At 44.3% G+C, this 22,350-nt stretch overlaps 1 protein-coding gene across 1 annotated transcript in view; it reads right to left on the reverse strand.

Moving 5' to 3' along the window:
- syt12 (synaptotagmin 12) overlaps positions 1 to 19,770 on the reverse strand; it is a 181,742-nt gene extending 161,972 nt beyond the window's left edge. The window contains exon 1 of the mRNA XM_033039174.1: positions 19,348 to 19,770. The gene's annotated coding sequence lies outside the window, so the exon portion shown is untranslated. The remainder of the gene's footprint in view (positions 1 to 19,347) is intronic.
- Between the last annotated feature and the right edge of the window lie 2,580 nt (positions 19,771 to 22,350).

A 22,350-nucleotide genomic window follows, 5' to 3' on the forward strand; every position in this document is an offset into this window, starting at 1 on the left:
GGTACCCGAGGTCAGGATTGAACCCGGAGCTCTGGCGCTGTGAGGCAGCAGCTCTACCACCATGCGAGTGTGCCGCCCTGTTGATATACCTGCGATTATTATACATAAAAGCGATCCACTTTTCACATTAACGGAAGCAATGGGATTGATTTGGGTGATAATAGTACTGCCATTTCCAACTGGATTCCTGCTCATACACAATAACACGTGAAGATATTGTGAAATCATTTCACCCAGAGTTATAGTTGGTCCAATGCTCAATATGAAGCAAATTGAGAATATATAGATTTTTAATAAACTGAATAAATTCCCATATGTTGTTATATGTTGCAATATTTGGTAAAAAGCAAATTATCGAATCAGGGAATTAGGGCAACAATGTTAGGTTCCTGAATACACACCAAACTCTATGCTCTTCAACAATCCATGGACTTAACCATACAATGTCATGTATTAAAATCTGACAGGTGTACTCAATATTGTTGTTATGACCTTTCCTTTCCAAAACTCAGATTTGCCAAGCTGTGAAGTGTGCCAAGCACAACTTTATAGAGTCATACAGCGTGGAAACAGACCCTTCGGCCCAACTTCCCCACACCGATCAACATGCCCCATTAATGCTAGTCACACCCGCCCACACTTGGCCCATAATCCTTTAAACCTGTCCTATCCATGTACCTGTCCTTGTCTAATTGTCTCTTAAATGTTCTGATAGTACCTGCCTCAATTACCTCCTCTAGCAGCTCGTTCCATACATCCACCAAGCTTTGTGTAAAAAAAGTTACTCCTCAGGTTCCTATTAAATCTTTCCCCCTTCACCTCAAACCTATGTCCTCTGGTTCTCAATTCCCCAACATTCCCAAAACAAGTTACTTAGGCATGCAATGGACAATATTTTCCGAAGGTTTTTTTCCCCTTAAATATCCAAATCAGGCATTTATTTAAAAAAACACATTCTTGTTTGTCATGGATAATAATACATGTGTCTACATATGGACATGCATCAATAATTAAACACTCAAACATGAAGTGGCACAATAGAATACATTTAAGTGATGATGTTTTTGAGATATCATTTTGGAAGAAACAAGAGGGTGCATCAACAAAGGAAGTCCAGACTTATTGATCATTTGCATGAAATTCTGAAAGATATTGGGTGAAGTGCTGTCTAGCAGACTTGCTTCTTTAAGAGAAACTTATAGTCAGATTACAGTTTCATATGACAACAAAGAGTAGAGGCAGATGACCATGAAAGCTTTTAAGAGTAATGTTCCTCAAAGGTGATGTTGGGACCATTGTTCCTCTTAATGAGTCTCGACATGAATACAGGTTGCACAGATTTTAAATTACCAGATATTTTTAATTTAACAGTATCAGATTAAATTTATGAAGGGGAACTTGTGTGGCTACATTTTGTAAGGAGGTAATACTGTATGCGTAACATCGGAAATGCTTATAGAAGTCTGAAACACGGAATAAGTTGGTTTAAATACAGCCTTTAAAACCAGACATGCAAGTTGATAAAGCTGCAAACAAATAACATGCGAGGTTCAAAGTTTACATTAAGGCATAGAATAAAAAAATAAATCTGTGAAAAGAAGCCAATAACAAAATATAATCTCTTACAATTGTGCTCAATTTGGGATATCTTTGGGTCCAGGTTCCAAGGGAGGGGAAAGAAGAGATTGCAAAAATCATACCAGGTACAAGGTCCTTTGACTGAGAAAGCAAAATGAAAGAAACGGGTGATTTTCTCCAGAACAAGTTTTAGGGAAGATTTGGTTGAAGAGTTCAGAATAATAATGGGATTTTGATATGCGTGTCAGTGACTAGTAAGTAAATAATTCTACGGCTTAAGTTTCAGTTCATCTTCAGTAGGAAAGCCAAATAACTATAATTGGATTGTTAAGAAAATATCAGAAAATAATCAAAAAAACTATATAGGAAAGATAGACACAAAGTGCTGAAGTCTTCTTCTTGCGTATGGTGTGCACAGCCTAAATTTGTAGGACAACTTGTTCTATTTGATCTTATTTGATTGTGCACGCCGGGTTGATTGCTTTCGTCGAAACAGGGCAGTGCTGAAGTAATTCAGCAGGACAGGCAGCATCTCTGGGGAATAAGATAGGTGATGTTTTGGGTCAGGACCCTTCTTCTGACCCCAGTATATAGGTTGGATGTGACAAGGTCAACGTTAGATAAATGGACATTTCTCATTTTTTGTAGGAACTGCAGATGTTGGTTTAAATCGAAGATAGACACAAAATGCTGGAGTAACTCAGCGGGTCAGGTAGCACCTCTGGAGAAAAGGAATATGTGATGTTTCGTTCGAGACCCTTCTCATTTTGTTTTAATACATTTTGTTTAATGTTAGGGTTCATTGTAACTTAAGTGTTAAAATATTAGAAGGAGTTGCTGTGATTCGGTGCTGACATTTTGCTGCAGAATGTTGAAGAAAGAACTGCAGGTGCTGGAAAAATCGAAGGTAGACAAAAATGCAGGAGAAACTCAGCGGGTGAGGCAGCATCTATGGAGCGAGCAAAGGAATAGGTGACGTCACCTATTCCTTCGCTCCATAGATGCTGCCTCACTGGCGCTGAGCTTCTCCAACATTTTTGTCTACTTTTGCTGTAGAATGTTCTGAATTGCAATGCAGCCTACATAGAACTAAGCAAAGAACATATTGTACTAGAATGGGGATTAGAAGATCAAGCTACGCCTGAGTGGGGAGCTCCTGCACGGGGAATGAATGTTCACATGCTGCACTTCACAGACTGCTCTCTTTGCATCTGGCAACATTTTGATCTTCAGTTATCTCCTCTGACTACTGAAGCATCGAGCGAGCCCTCTGGTCTGCCACTCTCCTGCTAAATGTGTGTTTCAATTGTGATAGTGTTCATGAATTCGGCTTTCTGTATTCTTTACCACCGTGTCTCAATTAGGAAAGGGGAAATAGATTATGAAAGAAAACTGGCAGGGAACATAAAAACTGACTGCAAAAGTTCTTATAGATATGTGAAGAGAAAAAGATTAGTTAAATCAAATGTAGGTCCCTTGCAGTCAGAAACAAGTGAATTGATCATGGGGAACAAGGACATGACAGACCAATTGAATAACTACTTTGGTTCTGTCTTCACTAGGGAAGACTTAAATAATCTGCCGGAAATAGCAGGGGACCGGGGGTCAAATGAGATGGAGGAACTGAGTGAAATCCAGGTTTTGCTGGGAAGTGGTGTTAGATAAATTGAATGGATTAAAGGCCAATAAATCCCCAGGACCAGACAGGCTGCATCCCTGATTACTTAAGGAAGTAGCCCCAGAAATTGTGGATGCATCAGTGATAATTTTTCAAAACACTTTAAGTTCTGGAGCGGTTCCTGAGGATTGGAGGGTAGCTAACCCCACTTTTAAAAAGGGAGGGAGGGAGAAAACGGTGAATTACAGACCAGTTAGTCTAACATCGGTAGTGGGGAAAATGTTAGTCAGTTATTAAAGATGGGATAGCAGCACATTTGAAAAGTGGTGAAATCATTGGACAAATTCAGCATGGATTTATGAAAGGTAAATCATGTCTGACAAATCTGATAAAAAATTTTGAGGATGTAACTAGTAGAGTGGATAACGGATAACCAGTGGATGTGTTATATCCAGACTTTCAGAAGGCTTTCGACAAGGTACCACATAAGAGATTAGTATACAAACTTAAAGCACATGGTATTGGGGGTTCAGTATTGACGTGGATAGAGAATTGGCTGGCAGACAGGAAGCAAAGAGTAGGAGTAAACGGGTCCTTTTCAGAATGGCAGGCAGTGACTAGTGGGGTACCGCAATGCTCAGTACTGGGACCTCAGCTATTTACAATATATATTAATGATTAGGACGAGGGAATTGAATGCAACATCTCCAAGTTTGCGGATAACACGAAGCTGGGGGGCAGTGTTAGCTGTGAGGAGGATGCTAGGAGGCTGCAAGGTGACTTGGATAGGCTGGGTGAGCGGGCAAATGCATGGCAGATGCAGTATAATGTGGATAAATGTGAACTTATCCACTTTGGTGGCAAAAACAGGAAAGTAGACATTTATCTGAATGGTGGCCGATTAGGAAAGGGGGAGATGCAACGAGACCTGGGTGTCATGGTACACCAGTCATTGAAAGTAGGCATGCAGGTGCAGCAGGCAGTGAAGAAAGTGAATGGTATGTTAGCATTTATAGCAAAATGATTTGAGTATAGGAGCAGGGAGATTCTACTGCAGTTGTGCAGGGTCTTGGTGAGACCACACCTGGAGTATTGTGTACAGTTTTGGTCTCCTTATCTGAGGCACTACAGAGAATTTAGAAGATTGAGGGGGGATCTTATAGAAACTTACAAAATTCTTAACGGCTTGGACAGGCTAGATGCAGGAAGATTGTTCCCGATGTTGGGGAAGTCCAGAACAAGGGGTCACAGTTTAAGGATAAAGGGGAAATCTTTTAGGACCAAGATAAGAAAAACATTTTTCACACGGAGTAGTGAATCTCTGCCACAGAATGTAGTTGAGGCCAGTTAATTGGCTATATTTAAGAGGCTAAAGGGATCGGGGGGTAAGGCAGGTACAAGATTCTGAGTTGGATGATCAGCCATGATCATATTGAATGGCGGTGCAGGCTCGAAGGGCCAAATGGCCTACTCCTGCATTAATTTTCTATGTTTCTATGTTTCTATGTCTCACGGTACAATGAGACTCTGAAAATACAACACCATCGAGACTGTTGCGAGATCAGACTGACATTATCCACACTACTGGATGCTACTTCTGATACCCAAACACACCTTAATTTCAGATAGACACAAATTGCTGGAGTAACTCAGCGGGACGGGCAGCATTTCTGGACAGAAGAAATGGGTGACATTTTGGTTCGAGACCCTTCTTCAGACTGACCCAAAACATCAACTATCCTTTTCTCCAGAGATGCTGCCTGTCCCGCTGAGTTACTCCAACATTTTGTGTCTATCTTCGGTTTAAACCAGCATTTGTAGTTCATTCCTACACATCTTATTTTTCACTTTTTTTGTTAAATATGCTACACTTTGATATATTAAAGGGAGATGAAAGGGTGGGAAATATTCAAGCATTCCAGACCCCAGCTCTAGCAGTGAACCTACCTGCTTTCCTAACCTCTATGTCCAGTGGCTAGTGGGAGAGCCTTGGACCAGAGGGCACAGTTTCAGAATAAAAGGACACACCTTCAGAAAGGAGATGAGGAGGAGTTTCTTTAGTCAAAGATAGATCGGCCATGATTGAATGGCGGAGTACTCAATGGGCCAAATGGCCTAATTCAGCTCCCCTGACATGAACTTATGACCCAAGCAGTCGACCCAGCCCACAGAGCTGAGGCTTGCTCCAGGTGCACTCCAGATCCCGAGCTCCCATCCAGGACTAACGAGTGACTCAAGAATTCAGAATAATCAGACACCAGATTATTGGTGTTTTGCCGTATTTACAGCTTCAATATTATAAATTTAGTTCAATGGGTCTATTCCTATAATTGCGGTCAACACAACTCAACTCCCTCTCTCCTGATGCTAATGTCCCTTTGCATTTCTTCCATTTATTTAGCTTCCTCCAAAATACAAGGACGTTTTACCCCTCAACCAGTCATATGGCAGTGAATTCACGTCCCAATCACTTGCCTGCCATTACTCTTACATTCCTAAAATGTATTTCCTCACATCTGACTTTCATTTACGGTGCTCGCTCTGATCTGCTCTGCAATTGGAAACAGTTTCTCTGCATCGAATCTGCAAACCCATTCCAATCTTCATCAGGTCACCCCTCTCGAATAAGGTCCCAATCTGGTCGATCCTTCCGTATTGGTATACACTCTCCGTTATAGCGCCTTTCCATTAACTATTTTTCCACCTTCTCCAACGCCTGTTTGTCTGTCTGTCGGTATAATTTTGTATGTATGTATATAAATATTAGAATGAAAACCAGAGACAATATGATCAAACAGTGGCAATACTGTTTATCAAACATAGAACAGCACATCACAGGAACAAGCCCTTCAGCCCACAATGTTTGTGCCAAACATGAGGTAAAGTTAAACTTTGCATCATCTGCCTATATGCGATATATATCCCTCTATTCTCTGCACTTCTGTTAAACCTGGCTAAATTGGAGAGGCTAGGACTTCAAAATGGGGTAAAAGCTTCAGGGCTACTGGGAGATTTGGTCAATTTGGAATTGCTCTCTGCAGAGCTGGGACAAGCTGCGAAGAGGTGTCAGTGTGTCTAGAGCTTAGACACAATTTGCAAGTAAAGAATAAGAACATCTGCAAACCCTGTCAATTAGGTGCAAAATGCATAGAATGGATTGGACGGCTGCAAACCAGACATACACTTTGTAAATAATTGTAAATAATGTTGCAGAGTTCAACTTTGCCGAGTGTTGATTGGATGAGGTATTGAGCCTTGTCTGGGTTTCTGGCAGATCAGGGTAAATGTTTCTAAGTTGGCTTCCTTACGAAGTCCGTTTTGAATAAAATGTATTGAGCTGTTGTATTATTGGGCTTGGGAAATGTCTGTTATGTATGGGGTTAATCAATATATGTAATTGGGTTATAAAGAGACCACCCCCACGTGGTTCGGCCTCTCGAGGTCCCGGGACATATAAAAGTCCGCTACCACGAGGTCCAGCGTCAATCTTCTGGGAGAGCGCTTGGGACTGCGTGAACTTATGGAGTGTCTCTATCTGAGCGAGGCCTAGAGGGCTTGAACAGGCAGACTCGAGGATCGAACCCGCGGTGGGATAGGTACAGCAGTTGAACTGTGACACGCTTTTGTTAAAATAAAATTTAGTTGTTTCAAGTGCTTGATTCAGTGTTTTTACTGAAACTAGACTGGGGGAAGCTTAGAAATGAGCAATCTACACTTCCATGTGCCTTTTCAAAAGTCTATTAAATGTCACTATCATATCTGCCTCCACCACCACTCCTGGCAATGCGTTCCAGACCCCCCACCACTCTCTATGTAAAAAACTTGCCCAACACATCTCCATTAAACTCTTCCTTTCTCACCTGAAAGTTACGCCCGTTAATGTTGGACATTTCCACACTGGGGAAAAGGTTCTTACTGTTACCCTATCTATGCTTCTCATAAATGTTCCTGGTGGCGGTGCGACTCGTTGCAGCGGCTCCTACAGCCTGTCTGTCTTTTTTTATTTTTTGTCTAGTTAAATGTAGTGTTTGGTGTTTTTTAAATACTGGTTTTTAAATGTGTATATGTGGGGGGCGGGGGGGGGGGGGGGGGGAACCGTTTAAAATCTCTTCCCTGTCTGGGAGACCCGACCTTTTCCCTGTCGGGTCTCCATTGTCGTTGGGGCCTAGCACCGTGGAGCGGCCTCCAACCTGAACGACCCGGGGGCTCGGGAGACTGCGCTGCGGACTACTCACCATCGTGGGGCTGGCCGGCCTCGGAACGTGGGGAGCGGTGGTGACTCGCTGCTGCGACTCGACTCCTGGGGCTCGGAGGCTCCAGCAACGCAGCCGCAGGTCCGGTGGACTGGGACATCGGGAGCTCGCGGGTCCGGGGGGAGAGTGAGACCGCTTCCCGGAGCTCCCGCAACGCGACTTCTCCAGCCCGTGTCGCGGGGTTTGGAACGACCCGGAGCGGGGAAGTACATCACCCGGCATGGCTTCATGGCCGTGGGACATTACAGCGCCCGCCGGGGGCTCCAACTTCGAGACTTCTAGACCGGGAGCGGGGCCGTAAATCGCCCGGCACGGCCTAAAATGGCCGTGGGACTTATCATCGCCCGCCTGGGGCTTGGACATCAGGAGAGACATGGAGAGCAGGGGAGAGAAAAGACTTTTGCCTTCCATCACAGTGGGTTCACTGTGATGGATGTTAGTGTGAACTTAATTGTGTGTATGTCTGTAGGACATTGTTTTTGTTAGTATGGCTGTGGAAACAAAATTTCGTTTGAGTCTCACTGGGGCTCAAATGACAAATAAATTTGTATTTGTATTGTAATTTGTATTGTAAATGTATCTACTTCTATCAAGTTTCCCCTCAATCTCTGACATTTCAGAGAAAACAAGCCGTCCATCCAAAGATAGACACAAAGTGCTGGAGTAACTCAGCGACTCAGGCAGCATGCTCCCTGGCTACTCAGCACTTTATATCTATCTTTGGTATAAACCAGTATCTGCAGTTATTTTTTGTTTCTACACTAATTCTATCCAACCTCCCCCTGAAGCTAAAACCCTCAAATCCAGGCAACATTCTGGTAAACCTCGCGTGCAACCTCTTAAAAGCCTCCACATCTTTGCAGTAAATGGGGCGACCAGAACAGCATGCAATACCCCAAAAGTGGCCTAGCCAACATCTTAATGTTTGTTGAAAAGAAAATAATAATTGACAAATGTATTGTTATTTTAATGGTACACATAGATTACGTGGTAAGGGAGAACCAGTCAATGGTGTATATTTTGTATTTTTAGAAGACAATTGACAAAAATCATATTAAAGATAGTTTAGCACAATCAGGGCTCACAGACTTGAGGGTATAGTGTATTAACAATGATTGAGGCTTGGTTGCTGGATGGAAAGCACAATTGGCCATTTTACTTCGGAGTCACGTGAGTGACTACGTGAAGAACCCCGCCAGGACGCATGCGTGCCATATCGCTACACGCATTGCAACGAGTCACAGCAGGGGGAATGACGTTCCCCTTCGCAGCAGAATTTGAAAGCCGGGAACAGCAGGTAAGGAGACTCTGCGTTCCGTCCACTTACCTTACAGGTGGAGACATGGACCAGATCCACGAAGGCTGCGAAAAAGCTGGCGGGGGAGAACCGCGGAGTTGCGGGCAGCCAGCAGCAGCAGCCAACGGCACGCCAATCTCCCGAAATGGGAACAGCTGTGCCCGACTTCGCTCCCGCACCGGCCACGGCTGGGCAGTAGAGCGAAGCAAAAAACTAACAGAGTCGTTGACTCCGATGAGTCCGACTCTGAATAGCCGCGAGCGGCCAGTGCCCGTGAGCATTGGGACCGGTTGGAGCGGCTTCAGGAGCAGCCGCGACGGCCAGTGCCCGTGAGCATTGGAGCCGGTTGGAGCGGCTGCAGGAACTGGAGCAGCCGCGAGTGGCCAGTGCCCGTGAGCATTGGAGCCAGTTGGAGCAGCTGTTGGAGCAAGTACTCCAAAGTGACAGGCTCCGGGAGATGGAGACTAGTCACAGTGGGCAGCTAGTAAGTCCTACAGCAGTACCTCTTGTAGGGCTGCACAGTGTTTCTTCCTCATCAGAGGGGAGTACAGGGGGTCAATTCTGGGCTGACCCTGAAGAGGGGTGCAGAACATAACCCTAGTGCACATGGGGTGCAAGAAAACCTATTGGATATGGTGTCCCAGTTCATTCAACCCGACCAAACTGACCAAAACCTTGAACCTAAAATAGCTGCAAGTATCGACTACTTGTCATTCAACCAGCTATAAGGACAGGCATTATTGGACAGCAAGACACTTACCACCAGGGAACTGCAAAACACTGAATGTTCCCAGTGTCAACCAGTGTATTTGAAAACATGTCGGAGCCTCAATCAGAGTCAGGGACTTGAAACTACAGAAAGTTCTGAAAGTCCTAACAGCGGGAATTACGGTTTTCGCCCGCACAATAACCAAAAAAGACATGACACAAGATCACCAGGATGCACTGGCTTTATTTTGCAACTACCAATACGAGTAAATAGTATTAGGAAAAAGTGCCATCCAACCGGTTTTAGACCCTAATTTGCAGGCCTATGCAACCCTGGAACCTCCAAGCCACCAATATTACTATTTGGAGGCAACTTATCAAAACAGGTAAAAGAACTTGACGAAGAGGGTAAAACCCTGGGGCTCATTAAAGCAACGTCTAAAAACTACTTCGGCCAGGAAAAAGCACCCCTACGCACCACCAGTCGGCCAAGACAAACTGGTGAAAGCACAAAGGCCAGGAACACGCAACATCGGTCTTTTTAGGCCATGGCCTAGACCGGCCTTCCTGGGGAATGCGCTAACCCTCAACACCGACCCAACTACAGATCCAGACACAGGCGCCTCAACGTCCACGGAGGATGCCGAAAAAGTAACAAACCTACCAATAGTAACCATGGAGGTAGGTGGGTCTGGTTCCTTACGAGGTTGGTGGGAGATTACAATTCTATCTGGATGCATGGAATAAATTAACTACCGACACTTATATTTTCAGAAGTATAGGGTTATACCATAGAATTTATACAAAAACTTAATCCTCCAGTTCAGCATGAACCGAACCGAATGTTCGTGCTTACAGGCAAAGAAAAATCAAAAGCGCATGCTGAACTACAGTGGCCTTATAAAAAGGAGTAATGGAGGAAACCCACCACGAATCACAGGAATTCGTGTCCAAAATCTTTATCATAAACAAGATGGTGGTTGCCGCATCATCATAGATTTGACTAATTTGAATACTTTCGTACTATATATTCATTACTAGATGGAAACCTTTGTTACTGCTATGCAATTGATTTCCTAAGGTTACTACATGGCAAGCATCGATTTAAAAGATGCTTACTATACAGTACCCATTAGAGGTGACCACAGATGTTATTTAACAATGGATCATCTGGGGTACACCCTTAACTCAGTTCACATGTCAGTGACTTTGTCGAAAGAAAAGGTTACAGCCTTAATGGAGGCTTGCAACAAAATCATTGACATCACAAAACCATCCATCAGACTGGTAGCAAGAATAATTGGCATAATAGTGGCTGCGTTTCCAGCCACACAAATCGGACCTTTCCATTATCAAAAATTACAGAGGGCTAAAATACGAGCACTCAAAAATTATGGTGGTCATTTTGACAGACCAATGAAGCTACCAACAGAGGCCATAATGGAACTAAAATGGTGGAAAGATAACATTAGGCATTGTTCCACTCCAAACATTATCAGCAACCCGTCTATGGTACTACAAACTGATGCCAGTGCACTTGGTTGGGGTGCTACCAATTCCATCTCCAGCTGTGGGGGAGATGGAATGCACAGGAGGCATCATTATTACAAACACTGGGCATAAACTACCTGGGAATGTTAAGTGCATTCCATGGCCTTAAGTCATATTGTTCTGGGTTATATCACCAGCATGTTAGACTACAAATTGACAACACCACCGTGGTAGCATATATCAACCATATGGGTGGAAACAAATCAACATCATGTGACAATCTGGCCAACACAATTTGGCAATAGTGTATCCAGAGAGATATTTGGATATCAGCTACCTACTTACCAGGTAAACTAAATTTAATGGCAGACAACAGGTCACACAAACTCAATGAAAACACTGAATGGATGTTGGATAAAAATGTATTTGCTGAAATTACAGCACGGTATGGAACACCAGATATCGACCTATTCGCATCCAGGCTCACACCAGCTATCGAATTATGTTCATGGGAACCAGAACCTGGGGCAGCGGCAACAGATGCATTTTCGCTGCATTGGGGGATATTGTTTATTTATGCATTCCCTCCTTTCTGCCTCATCAGTCGGGTATTAAGGAAAATACAGCAAGACTCCGCGTCTGGTATTTTGATAGTACCCGATTGGCCTACTCAACCATGGGTCCCGGTGATACTCGACATGGTATTAGAACCATGCATCACCATCCATCATAGACTTAATTTACTGGTTCATCCCGCAACAAGGGGAAGCTACCCATGTCATAATTATATAAACCTATTAATTTGTAGAGTTTGAAAGCACCTCTACTACACCTGGGACTGACGGACCGAACAGTGGATATTATTTCAGCGGCCCACAGACAGTCCACCAAAAAACAGTACTTGGTGTCATCAAGAAATGGGAAATACTGTCACAACAATAATAATAATAATGGATGGGATTTATATAGTGCCTTTCTAATACTCAAGGCGCTTAACATCACCCACAGATCTATGTACATCGCCGTCTGTTCTGGAATTCCTGGCAAACCTCCATTACGATGAGAGGCTCAGTCATAGTGCCATCAACTGCGCCAGAAGTGCTCTGTCAACATACCTGTGGCAAGGAACAGAGCGGCATTCAGTTGGGACACACCCTGGTAACCAAACTCATGAGGGGCATTTTTAATGTTAATCCCCCAAGAACCAGGTACTCCCAAATATGGGATGTGAGCATTGTACTGACCATGTTAAGAAACTGGTCTCCAGCTACAGCTCTGTCCCTGCAGAAACTGACTATGAAAACAGTCATGCTGATGGCCTTGGTCACGGCACAAAGGGTCCAGTCGCTACAGAAACTAAGGCTGGACAACATGACTATTTCATCTGGAAATTTAACTTTTCACATCAATGAATTAGTCAAACAGAACAGACAGGGGTCAGCAGGCCTAAAAACAGAATTCAGGGCCTACCCGACAGATGATCGTCTCTGTATTGTAACACACTTACTATTATATATGTAGTATACTAAGATCATCAGACGCAAAGAAATGTCACTTTTAATTAGCTACACATAAGCCACTCAAAAAAAAAAAGAAAAAAAAAAAGTGACAGTCCAGACCATCTCTAGATGGCTAAAACAGGTCCTAATAAAGGCTGGAGTAGACACTAGCATTTTTTTAATCTCACTCCACCAGGGCTGCAGCTACATCGGCAGCTATGAAGTCGGATGTTCCTATGGACCAAATCCTCAAGACAGCAGGATGGTCAACGGAGAAAACTTTCCAACGATTTTATAACAAACCAGTAATTGAACCTGGAACATTTGCAGAAACAATTTTAAGTTCTGTAATATAATTTTACCCCATAAATAGGGGCTATAATTTGGTGTTAATATATTTATCGTTGGGTTTTCAATATCGTATTGATGTCTAATGATGTTAACACTATTCTCCCCATAATCAAGGCAGATGTGATGCATGGACTCGTTTCCACGGCATGAAATCACAGAGCTTTAAAATCTTCACGTAGTCACTCATGTGACTCCGAAGTAAAATAGTAAGATTAAACGAGAACTTACCAGTTTGAAGTTTGATCGTTATTTAATGAGGAGTAATGTTTAGGGATTACGTGCCCTCCACTCCCACCCTTGATCATATACTCAACTGGTATATCTTCTCTAATCTTACTATGTTTAGTAATTACAGTTATCTGTGATTTCACACCGCTGCTTTGAAGAATGACATGCATGCGTCCTGGCGGGGTTCTTCACGTAATCCCTCAACGTTACTCCTCATAAAATAACGATCAAACTTCAAACTGGTAAATTCTCGTTTAATCTTACTATTAAGCAGCATTTTCAGATTGAAAGCGCAACTAATTGATTGCTTTTAGAATCAAAGATCAATGCTTGGAGCTCAGCTACTTGCACTCTACATCTGACGGGGGCTTGTGTAACACAGTGTATATTGCCAGCACTACAAAGCTGGCAGGAAGCCTTGCAAATGCAAACATGCTGCATAGGTATGAGGCAGTTTAAAGGGCCTGTCCCACTTTGGCGATTTTTTCGGCGACAGCTACAGTCGTAGCTGGTCGCCGAAAAACCTATCCCCTAGTCGATGTCAAGCTATGTCAAGCTACGACAACCGGCGACCCAATTCTTCGTGACTTAGGACGTCCACCTACAACCACCTACGACCACACAGGCGACAACCTACGACAAGCGAAGTCACCCTGCGTCCACTCACGACAAGCTACGACCCTGTCGGCGACAACTGAAGACAATTCAGTCGCCGGTTGACGTAGATTGACATAGGTAGTCGCCAATGGAATTCACCAAAGTCAGCACCCGGCAACAACCTACGTCACCTGGCGACAACACCCACGACAGGCGAAAACAAGCTACATCAAGCCCACAGTCGCCAAAAGGTTTTGAACATTTCAAAATCCAGCGCGACAAGGAAAAAGTTATGATTCTTTAGGCGATTTGAGGAGACAACTCACGACCATGCAGGCGCCATCCCGCGACCATGTGGCGACAGCCTAGTCGCTTGTAGTCATCGAAAAAATCACCTAAGTGGGACAGGCCCTTAAGTGGCTGGGCAAAAACATGAGATATGGAGAACATTGTGTGCAAATGTGAAAGTATTTGGTCTCATAAGTAAAAAGTAAAATGAGAATATATTTTGGAAGGCAGGAGACTAATAAGCATTCAAATCTCAGAGGGATTTGGGGCTGCTTGGGCATACATATTAATGTTAGCATGAAGTTCAGAAGGCAAATGAAATAAAAAGGAACAGCAGATGCTGGCTCATTCCAAAGTTAGACCCAAAATGCAGGAGTTACTCAGCAGGTCAGGCAACATCTCTGCTTTTATTCCAATGTGGTTGAAATATAAAAGAAACAAAGGTGGCATAATGACGCAGTGGTAGAGTTGCTGCCTTATGGGGCTGTCCCACTTGTCAGTAAGCAAGTAAGTTTATTGTCCAAGTATTCACATACAAGAAATTTGCCTTGGTGAGTTAATTGGCGAGTTTAGAAGTGTTTGAAAAAAATGACATGTTGAAGACCTCCTTCGACTATGTAGAAGACCGGCTTCGACTAGCTACAACTAGCTACGACTAAGTATGACTAACTTCGCGAAAATTGGACACCGGATAGTGGAGAGTGAAGACGACTTCCTTCGACCTCCTTCGACCTCCCTTCGACTATGATGAAGACTATCTACGACTACCTTTGACCCCTTGATTACCTATGACTAACATGCCGATATGACCGACTATGGCTAAACCTACGAGTAAAAAAAGTATCGATTTTTTTCATGGCGACCTTTTTTTACTCGCGGGCATATTTTAACACGTTGAAAAAAACGCCGCGACCTAGCTGAGGCCTCGAGTACCCGGAGACCACTCCCGAGCATGAAGGAGAGTTACGAAGACCTCCTACGACCTCGTGTCGACCATGCTGCGAGTATGAGTCTTGGTCAAGCGCGCCAGAACTCGCGGATTAGGTCGCCCAAGTGGGACAGGCCCTTTACAACTCCAGAGACCCGGGTTTCATCTTTACTATGGGTGCTGTGTGTATGGAGTTTGTACGTTCTCCCCTCTGACCGCGTGGGTTTTCTCCAGGTGCTCCAGTTTCCTCCCACACTCCAATTGTGCAGGTTTGTAGGATAATTGGCTTTTCTAAAAATAAATTGTAAACTGTTCCTCTTGTGTAGGATGATGCTAGTGTATGGGGATTGCTGGTCGGCATGGACTCGATGGGCCGAAGGGCCTGTGTTCACGCTGTACCTCTAAACCAAACTAATCGCAATTAAATGACCTTTCAGTGTTTGACCAAGTAGTTTAGTTGATTGTCACATACCCTGAGGTACAGTGATAAGCTTTTAGTCCAATAAAGTCTGATTGGAGATAGTCCGTAGGTCTCCAATGACGTAGATAGTAGCTCAGGACCACTGTCTAGCTGTTGATAGAGTCGTTCACTTGCCTGTTAGCAGCTGGGAAGAAACTGTCCCTGAATCTGAAGGTGTGTATTTTCACACTTCTGTACCTCTTGCCTGATGGGAGTGGGGAGAAGAGGGTGCGACTGGGGTGAGACTAGTCCTTGATTAGGCTGGGAAACAGGTATTGGTAATGTAGAATTTCTCTAGAGCTGCATCTTAAATGGCACAGCAAGTCTCAATTATCCATGTAACCTACCTCCTGCTGAAGAACTATTCATGATTCTCTCAGAACAACCTAACACACTTCTTCATCAATATAACTGGACCAGGAAAACAAATATTCTTTTTGCAGCAAAGTTCTTCACACAATATATGAAATGCAAACTAAAGTTCCCATTGTGAGAAGTGAAGATCTCTTTTGCTTCAAAATACCCTCTGCGTCTGTACCAAAGATGATGCATGATTAATATTATACTGACATGCACCAAGACTGTTAGCAATGTATATGAATGCATGTCTTATTATAGAAACTAGTCTTCTTATTTCGATGTGCTTATTCTTGAATCATCTCATTAATTCATCAATTTACTTATTACTTGAAGGGGGAAACCTCTGTAGTTGAATAAATGGAAGTGGTTATAAATGAACTCGAGTGCAAAAATTAATACTTCAAAGAAAGTAACTGTCAGTGCAAGACAGTCTAAATATTTTTAAAGAAATTTTTACTATTTGCTGCTATTCTATTAACATCCATGTTCTCTGCAAGGAAGGGTTTATAACATGAAGATGATGCTCGCAGGTTAGATGAAACCCAATTCCCACTCAATCGTCACTGAATACAGAACAGTCACCACTGAAAAAAAAGTACAAACCTGTTACAATAGGGACAGTCATATGACAGGATAGCTTTACCAACAGTCCATAAAAGATGATGACTTCTATGACTGTAAGACTCTATAGAGTAGATAATCAGACCTTTATTTCTGGGCGGGTTTAAACCCAGGGTGGGTTTAAGATCGGGGGGGGGGGGGGGGGGGGGGGGGGGGGGGGGGGGGGGGGGGGGGGAAATTTCGGGGCACCGTTTTCGAACAGAGGGTGATGGGCATATGGGACGACCTGCCAGATGAGGTCTTTGAGACCGGTAATATAACATGATTTAAAATACATTTGGGCAGGTACGTGGTTTGGAAAGGTTTGGAGGGATAGGGTCCAAATACGGTCAGAGGGCATCAGTTTAGACGCATGCTGTGTGTCTCTATGGCTCAGAGCGTAATGAAACTCTGAGTTAGATATACCTCTTAGGGCTAACGGAATCAATAGATATGGGGAGAAAGCTGGAAAGGGGTACTTTTTTTGGATGATCAGACATGATCATATTGAATGGCGGTGCTGGCTCGAAGGGCTGAATGGCCTACTCCTGCACCTATTTTCGTTGTTTCTATGTTTTTCTCTATGATAGCAAAAACCTTGTATTTAAATGGCATCTTTCATGTAAAAGAAACACTCAAGATAAACCTTAACTCATCAAACAAAATTAATAATTCTAGGAATTATTAGAGTGGATAGCCAACATTTAGTTCAAGATACCAGTGTATGGGACATTGCAACAACAAAAAGGATAGAGACATGGAAAGAGTATTGCAAAGGTCAGGACATGGACATTCAAAAGCACACACACTATTTAAAGATTCATAGAGGCATAAAGCATTGAAACAGGCTCTTCAGACCAGCTTGCTTGTACTGACCAAGATGCCCAATCTACATTATAGCCCGCCCCTGGCCCATTTCCCTTGAAACCTTTCCTATTCACATACCTGTCCAAATTACTTTTGAATATTGATATAGTTGCTGCCTCAACTACCTCCTCTGGTAACTCATTCCATGTACCCACCACCCTCTGTTGCCCCTCAGGTTCATATTCAATCTTTCGCCTCCCATCATAAGCCCATGCCCTTTGGTTCTTGATTCCCCCACTCTGGGTTAAAGACTGAGCATCTACCGTATGTATTCCCTTCATGAACTTATGTGCCTCTACAAGATCACACCTCATCCTTCTGCGCCTCAAGGAATAAAGTCCTAGCCTGCGCAACCTCTCCCTATAGTTCAGGCCCTCAGGTTCCTGGCCACATCCTTGTATTGGTAATTAAAAAACTGTTGGAAACAATCCCTGATGCAGTACATTTGAGAGTGTAGATGGGAGAAGTTATCTCCTCTCGAAAGGAAAGAGATCACCAGTTCTTCAAATATTTCAATAGAATTTAACATTTTTCTTTTAATGAGATGCAGTAGAATCAGGACTCCCTTGAACCTGCCTGCACTTGGCCCATACCCCTCTAAACCTTTCTTATCCATGCATCTATCCAAATGTCTTTTAAATGGCTTTATAGTATCTCTGTCAACTACTTTCTCTGGCATCTCATTCCATATACCCAACACCTTCTCTCTGGAAAAAAATGCCCTTCATTCCTATTAAATCTTTCCCCTCTCACCTTTGACCTATCTACTTTGGTACTCAGTTCCCCTACTCTGCATAAAAGACTCTCTGCATTTGCCCTATCTATTCCCCTCATGGTTTTATACACTTCTATAAGGCCACCTCTGACCCTCCTGCGCTCCTAACCGGCTCAACCTCTTCCAATAGCTCAAGCCCTCATGGCCTGGAGATCAAGCTCACGTTTGGTCCATATTCTTCTAAACCTTTCCTATCCATGAACCCGTCCAGGTGTCTTTTAAATGTTGTTATACTACCTGCCTCAACATGTACAGGAAACATTCTTCAGACTGAGAGGGAAGGTAGACAAAAAAATGCTGGAGAAACTCAGCGGGCGAGGCAGCATCTATGGAGCGAAGGAATAGGTGACGTTTCGGGTCGAGACCCTTCTTCAGTTTCTCCAGCATTTTTGTCCACCTTCGATTTTCCCAGCATCTGCAGTTCTTTCTTAAACATTCAGACTGAGAGGGAAACGACAGATATGAACAAAGTAGATAGAACAAATGAATGAAAGATATACAAAGATACAGATCCGGCAACGATGATCAAGGAAAAGTGGAGCAATGATCCATTGTTCGCTGTGGGGAAGATGATAACGTGTAATACGAACTCAGTAGGACGACAGTGAAACTAGTGTAGTACAACGAGTTTGGTAGACAGGGAGGGAGAGAGAGGGGGGAGGGGGGGGAGGGTGCAAGTCCCTTTTCACCAGAGATGCTGCCTGAGCCGCTGAGTTACTCCAGCGTTTTTGTGTCTATCTTCGATGTAAAGCGGCATCTGCAGTTCCTTTGCTACACACGTATAGGAAACTCCGGCTACGACACGGATGCACGGAACACAAGCACACACAATCCGGGGTTACATCAAAGACTGTATCAAATAACCCAACGCGAAATAAGGTATATCCTCGTTCCAATTCAATACCAAATACATCCGCTCAGTCAGCGCCAAAATACAATGCCTCAACAATCACCATGCAATGGAAAGCAGTCAAACGGAGCGCCCTGTTGTCCACAATACACCGGATACAATATTCTTAGCTACATAACTGTACCGGATAACACACGCAACAGATTCCTTATCGATATATTTCCAATTACAGCGTTATCTAAGCGTGGCAATTGTTTCCAACCTCCGTTAAATGCTCTCCCCACAGCCCCGAGTAAAGGCAGGCAGGCACAAACACAGCTTGCAACGCCGCGCAACCTGCTCAAATAATCACCAATCAATGTGTTCGATTAGTTCCAACGGCGCAATTCCAGAGAATAAACCCCCCAAATCTCCCCTAATTGGAGATGACCAGACACGGACCAGAAATGACACACAACTCTTCCTGAGATGGGAAGGGTAGTTTCGCCGTCCAACTCTCGTTCCTCTAACCCCGGGCTTTTGGTTTGGGTGAAACCTAACAGCTTGTAAATGAATCACCCCAACATCTCTCCGCCACGCTCTGCTCTAAGCGCACTTACTTGCAAAGCGGCGAGAGGTCCGTGCGTTGAAACTCGGCTGGCACTTGGCGTGCCGGATATGTTCTCTCTCTCTCTCTCTCTGCGGTCCCGCTTCTCTCCGGATGGTGCCGCAAAGGCTTGAAAGCTTATTTTTCCTGGCGCAGACTAGACAGATCGTGGCGCAAAAGCTCCGAACAAGACCCTTCGGGGTTCTTTGCCCGGTCCCGGAGCCGAGCCGTGTCCCCGCTACTTCTCTGTGTCAGAGCACTCGGCAAAGCCAAGGTCTCTCTTGATATGAAATTAACCCGGCGAGTTGTTAACGCGCTGGGGATTACACCGGCGTGTGCAGTCGCGAAGCTTTCTCCCGAATAACTCCAGTTCTGTGGCCAGGGAACGTGTGCTGGTAACACAGAGGAAAGCACTGCCCGTCTCCCTGTCTCTCCCTGTCTCTCTCTCTCTCCCTCTTCCCCTCTCTCTTCCGATCTCTCTCTCTCTCTCTCTCTCCCTCTTCCCCTCTCCCTCTCTCTCTCTCTCTCTCTCTCTCTCCCTCTTCCCCTCTCCCTACCACTTAGACCGGTCTCACTGCGCAAGGACCGCCCTGCGGAGAGCTAGGCACTCGCACACTGACTAGAAATGCATCGTTTGGGAGAAAATTAATTAAAAATGGGCAGGTGAGGAAAGGATCGAATAAAAATGAGTCACACCACAGGAGGGGGGAGAACAGGGAAAAGCACCGGCACTAAAATAACCAGAGCAGAGTCTCGCTGTGAGATACAGGGAAAGATATGTACGGGGGCAGAGTGAGAGAGAAATCGCCGGCAGACGCACACAAAGCCTCTCACTTGCCCGGGAAGGAAAAAAGACTTACGTTTATTGAGAGATTTCGGTGCCCGAAAGATGACACGATGTTCCTCGGAGTGGGTGAAGGTGCAGTCGCCGATAGTAAAGTGGCGAGTGAAGCAACGAACCCATCAATCCCCCGCAAAGGCAATGTGATAGTGGAGCGGTTTTAGCATTTCACAGCGACGCTGCCTCAGTTACGGGCAAGGGACGGGGACAAATCTTCCCCCTGTTGCAATTTTTCAAATTAGTCCCATTAGAGGTTTGTTTCGCCACCCCAGCCCGTCCACACGAGTAAACGACAGGGAAAGATATGTCACACGCGGGCAGAGCTAGAGAGAACGACAGGGGCTTCTCTTTATCACCTCGGTCAGATAATGTCACTTCTACAGATGCAGAAGCGCTCCCCTGATTCTGCACTGTAATAATGTGTGTTTAAGTTTGTGAAATCGGGCTCGCTTCTACAAGTTCCCGATTCAGGTCTGCTGCCAGGAATTACACACAGAGTCGGAGTTACAGAGCAACTTCAGTGAAAGGAAATTACAGTTTATGTCAGTGCAAATAAATCACTTCTTGCTGAAACTATCTTGAACGTGCATAGTTATCAATTCGCTGATCAGGATCTAAATAAGCGAAGCTCAACTCTGGCCATCCACTCACTGCACGTTAGTGGTGAACTGAACTCAAATATACCAAGACTCAAGATCGGCACGAAGTGCTGGAATAACCCGGCGGGTCAGGCAGCATCTTTGGAGAAAAGGAATATGTGACGTTTCGCATTGAGCCCCTTCAGACTGAAATGCTGGAGTAACTCAGCGGCCGAAACGGCATCCACGGAGAAAAGGGATAGGCGACGTGAAGAGGGGTCTGGACCCGAAATGTCACAGATTCATGATCTCCAGACATGCTGCTTGACCCGCCGAGTTAATCCAGCGATAGACACAAAATGCTGGAGTAACTCAGCGGGACAGGCAGCATTTCTGGAGAGAAGGAATGGGTGACGTTTCGGGTCGAGAGCCTCCTCCCAGTGCCGTCTTTTTTTAAGGATGACAAAGAGAATATGCTGGCGCTTGGCTTGATTTCATTTATGTACAGTATTATCTGATTTGACTGGATAGCACACAAAACAAAGCTCTTCACAGTACCTCAGACGTGACGATAATAAACCTCAATCTAACCCTCCCACTGTCTGAAGAGGGCAGGTGCCCGTTTATTGGTATGACTTTGATCTCATCCCTTGATCACCGGTTAGAGTAGACAAGTTCACAGTTACAATGCGGCGGCACTGTGGGGCAGCAGTAGAGTTGCTGCCTTAAAGGGCCTTTTCACGGGGCGAGTTGACGCAAGATGTCACCAGAGTGAAGAGGTCGTGGTCCAGCACGAGTCTCGCACGATATAACGGCAGTAGATAAAGAGTTCCCACGGTACTCGGCATTTATGTTATTCGTGCGAGTGACTTGGCCGTTTCCCGAGCTGTCGCTTTAAATCTTGAATGAACATCGTGAACTACACGTGACACAAATGATGTAACTTTTTTTTTCACACACTATATATATCCTCCCTTGGTTGAATCGGCTCATTTGGAGACATGCCTTTACGAAATAATTTCGAGTACAGGATGTTGGTTTTTTTCATTGACGCGCTGCATGCAGCTGCCCACTATGTGCATCGAAAAAGCTTGCTTGAAGGCAGAAGGGAGAGATTAATTAAAAAGAGAATTAAGAGGAAGTCTCACTGGGTGAAGCCCATCTTTCAACGGAGAGCTCAATTTGGACAATATGAGCAACTGCTTAATGTGCTGTGCGAAGAGGATACAAGTGCATTCAAAAACTTTGTCAGAATTTCACCCGAGCTCTTTAATGAGTTAAAGAATAATTTGGGACCTCTGCTGAAGAAGACTGACACTGTAATGAGAAAAGCACTGGAACCAGGGTTGCGCATAGCAATCACCCTCCGCTACTTGGCCTCAGGCGATTCTTATACTGCGACTTTTTTACTTTGCAGCTGCAGGGCAGACAGACAGACTTATAAGAGAAGTTTAAGTTAACTGCAAACACAGCACTTTTACATCAATAGCAATGTATGTTTTTAAATCTTGGATAACATTAAATGGTTCTCCTCTTGATGAACTTATATATCGTTATATAAACTCACATGAGCACTCAGGAAACTCGGCAGCCTTCG

Source organism: Amblyraja radiata, chromosome 20 (genome assembly GCF_010909765.2).
Source record: "Amblyraja radiata isolate CabotCenter1 chromosome 20, sAmbRad1.1.pri, whole genome shotgun sequence".
Classification (NCBI taxonomy): domain Eukaryota; kingdom Metazoa; phylum Chordata; class Chondrichthyes; order Rajiformes; family Rajidae; genus Amblyraja; species Amblyraja radiata.